The following is a 4,309-nucleotide window of genomic DNA, read 5'->3' on the forward strand; positions in this document are numbered from 1 at the left end:
TGGGGAAAAATTAATGATTTCAGATCGAGAGAGTTCACGCAGGGGTAGATACCAAAATAACTCGTAGGGAACAATTATTCCGACACATCTATTTTGGGAAATTTCCCAGAGCAGCACGGCACGGGGAGCGCGAGTGGTACCCGGGTGAGCGCAGAGCACACGGAGCCTCCCGGGGACAGCTGGACACCACATTTTGGAGGGACAAAACAAACACAAATCTATATATTTTTTTTTCCCTTAATAGAAGAATGAAGTTACAATGAACAGATTAAAATGAGAACATGACAAATATAAGGAAAAAAAAATACAAAAGGAAGCAGGACAGGTTCCTGGGGAGAATTTTTATCACCACATTTATAAACACGGTGTCAGTGCTTTGCATTTCCAAGAAAAAAAAAACAATTTCCAATATCTCTCATTCTGTGAGTCTCAAGCAAGATGTAATGAATATAATAAAATGTTTTGCGCCGAACCTGATGTTTGTTCAGTACTCGCAGTTAAGCTCATGCCATCGGAAACTCTTTGTTCCCGGCACAGATTAATGGGAAGCGTTTATTTGCAGGGAAAAATCCCGTAGAATTTTTATAATCTATAAACGGTTTTATAGGGGTTTAATCAATAAATGTGACTGCAGTTTTTGTAATGCCGTGCTGTAAAACATAATTTTTTAAAACGACACTTTATGTACGCCCAAAAATATTTTTTTCAATTCAAACCCTGGAAGCCATTCAGGGATGTCTTTAGCAGGCAGTTTTTTAAACCCCAAATTCAGTGTTTAGCAGAGGACTTAAACCCTTCCATTTTAAGCTGTTGCAAGCTTCTGGAACTTCAAAAATAAAGCTCGAATGTCACAGATTTACTGTCACCAACGCAGAGCCTCCGAAGAAGTGCTCTGGCAGTACCCTGGCCGTGGGTCCCAGCCGGACACCCCCGTCCTGATGCAGGAGCTTTGCATCCCCGAGGGGCCCGAAACAAGTCAGGCATTGAAAAATCTGCAGGGCTGTTGTCCCCGCAACTGTTTTCACTGCGTGGTTTGGTAGAGACCGTAATTCTGCGTGACAGTTTGAATTCCAGCACTGGATCATATAGGCTTGTCTCTATTTAAAGCTACACAAAGTGTTCTTTTTCGATTTATTTATTTATTTTTCTGACCCTGTCTCCTTCCTTCAGCATTCACAGCCTGATTTTATCCTTCAGTGCATTTTCCAGCCTGGACCTCCGTGTGGATGCGATGCGTTTGCTGTCTTTTGTCCTATTAAAACCGACACCAGAGAGCACACTTTTCCACAATTACGTCTCACCTTGGGTTTTCTGAGGTTAAATTCGGCTGCCATGTCCACGGAGCCACTCGCTGGCAGGATCTGTCTGCATACATCCGAGGGATGAACCTGTCCCCGAAATGAGTGAGAGCAAAGAAACTGCGTGAGAGCATTTTATTAATGAGCCCTCCGATTTCTTGTTCATTTTTACACCTGGAGTTCACGACCGGGAAAGTTATGGGGCAATAACTATTGAATTATTAAAAACGAAACGAGCTTGTGCAGTGGGCTTATTTTACAGCGTAGCTTAGGGACAGGAGAACCGTACAACTTTATAAGGTTACAGACTTCAAAGTGCTTTAGAACTTCTCCAAAAGTTTTACTGTTGCATAAAAGAAGGAGAATGCAAAAAATTTCTCTGCAGAGACATGTAACTGAAGAGCTGGGCATGTCTCTACTGTTTAAAGAGAAAAAAGAAAAGAGAGGGAAAAAAAAAGAGAAGGTGTCGTCTGTAATGGGAACAAGATCAGTCCCTGTCTCTTCTGGTTTGACTGTGAAGATTCTGCTCCTACCACAGTATCTTGCACGTTGGCCAGCTGAATATTTAATTCTTTTGTCATGAAAAGCCCTTTGAGATGGCAGTCCATCGGCTCATCCTTCTTATGTCATGGGATTGAGTCGTCAAGGGCTGAACTACTGAGTTTCCTGAAGTCATGTCAATGTTTTATGTTTTTTTATTTTATTTTATTTTATTTTATTTTTCAATTTCTCTCCCTGGATTTGTGCTTTCGAAACCCACCGCTAGGAGGAAGATCAGGGCTATTCATTTCTCGGTGAAACAGGAACCGAGGTGCAGGGGTTCAGCGACTACTTTTTTTTCAAGCACAGGCTTTAACTTTTGCTCCAAACAGTCTGAAGCTATTTTTTTCCTGAGAATCTGTGCAATTCGATTGCAGTGTGTTTGTCTGGCCGAAATACCATTCGTCGGATGCTCAAAATGAGCATCTCTATCTGTTAACATTCACTACTACCAGCAACGGAATAAAATCTTGCTTTGAATGATTTATTTGCATACATTTGTTCTCGTTATTTGTCTGGCTGGGTTTGAAACATTCCTCCTACCAGCGAGGAACGGTTTATGCAGCAGCTCCCGGGCTCGGATGCTATCTTGATGGACAACCAAGCTGCTGCTTTCAAAAGACAGCCTGAATCAGGATTTACAAAATGATGAGTGTCACAACTTGCAGTAAGAGGAAGAAAGAGGCTTTTTTTTTTTCCCTAGAAAGCCAGCACTGGGAGAAGGAACTAAAGGATTATAAGGGAACTTTTTTTCACATGAGCAGCCTTACCAGAAAACAAAAATAAAAGATAGAAAAAAAACAACAGAGTAAACAAAAGCAGAAGCTTGTACGTAAGGTTTAGAAGCACCTGGAAGCACAAAGCAATTTTCATGTAGGCAGCGAAAGGCAGAGACCTGCACAGGCCCCTGCTGGTGACTGGCTGGCTTTGAAAGCTACAACGATCAGTTTAGGCACAGGCTCCTGTCAGTCTCGCACAGAGGCTGTAAATCTGAAAAAAAAAAAAGAGGAGCTGACTCTTACTCGAATCAAGTCTCAGAGCTCCCCGTCTTCTGCAAACGTCTTCCCATCAGCAGCAGTTCAGCAGGCACGCGTTCCTCTAAGTAGGTGGTACTGGCTGATAAGATAGCAGGCAAGAAGCTATTTTCTGATTTAAAGATTGCTTATCTCCCCTGACAGTTTTCGTGGCAGTTGTGAAAGTTTTAACAAGGTGTTTGGCATAGCTGCTGGAATTTGGATTGTACGGGGGCAGATAAAGACTGCTGAACGCTACAAATCTGAAATAACTGCTCGCAGTTTTGAGCTTTTGGCTAGCGCTCGTCCTCAAGTGCCCGCTCTGAATAAATGTGAATTTATTCTGAGCCAGCTGTGAGAACGAGCGAGGAGGGGATCGTGGGGAGTGGTACCGAACGGCATCGTGTCCCTCCTCTAGGTGTCTGTGTGCTTTCTGCTTCATTTATGTCGAAACCCCCGAAATTAAGGCACTGGGTGACCTTGCGGGTTTCTTACCAACCCCCTGCTGATGTTGAGCAGTTAATTCAGGAGAAGGGGGCGAGGTTGCTGAAGTGTCACGAAGGCGGAGGTGCGTCAGCTGAAGACGAGGGGTAACCTCTCTCATTTCGTGTACCTCAAAACAATATCCATGAGAAAAAGCAACTACATCGTTACTGCTGGTCTGGATTTGACACCAGGGATCTGACTCCTGTGGCCAAGTCTTGGTATTGATATAAAAGTGTCAGTGGCCAAGGTGTGCAGCCAAAAAGAAGTTTAAAAAGCCAATAAATGTCAGCGGTGGAGCGCTGGGGACCCAGTGGGTCCCACTGAGTTAGTACCTCGTGGAATTGATCGTCTGATCTGGAAGACTGAGACTAGCACCCATCGCTTTTACAGCACGTAGAGGTGTTTACAAACAGAACTGGGATAAATTCTGCAGGCAACAGCAAAGGATCTCACCAGGGAAGAGTCACAAATAGGTACATTTGTGTTTAAAACAGCGTAATTTGCTCTCTCCTCTACTTGCTATTCCTTTCAGCTCCCTTAAACAATAAGGGCCCCTTACACTATTTTCTGGATTGGCAAGGACATTCATTATCTCCTCTGGCAGAATACCCCTTTCTCTGTCGCACACTTGATTACGCTGCAAGTTCAGCCTCCCGCGGGGGCTGATTTTTATGCTAGTGGACAGGAGTGAGAGCAAATGTTGTGTATCACGGGTCTGGACTAGGAGCACATAATGGGAAGCCTGCCTAGTCCCTGGTTTGCACAGCTTGGGGACTTAAGGCTGCTCCATTAACTTATTATACCGCTGAATGCTTTGTGCCAAAAGCTATTACTAGTTCGTTCCTATTTATGTAATGCGTTCACATTTTCATAATTAGGACGCTGTCTATCCAAACTCATCAGTCTATTCGCGGTATTTATAGGCCAACCGGTATCACAATGTGAAAACCGTGTCTTGCATCTTGTACCTTC

This window comes from Aythya ferina (assembly GCF_964211825.1).
Source record: "Aythya ferina genome assembly, chromosome: W".
NCBI lineage: Eukaryota > Metazoa > Chordata > Aves > Anseriformes > Anatidae > Aythya > Aythya ferina.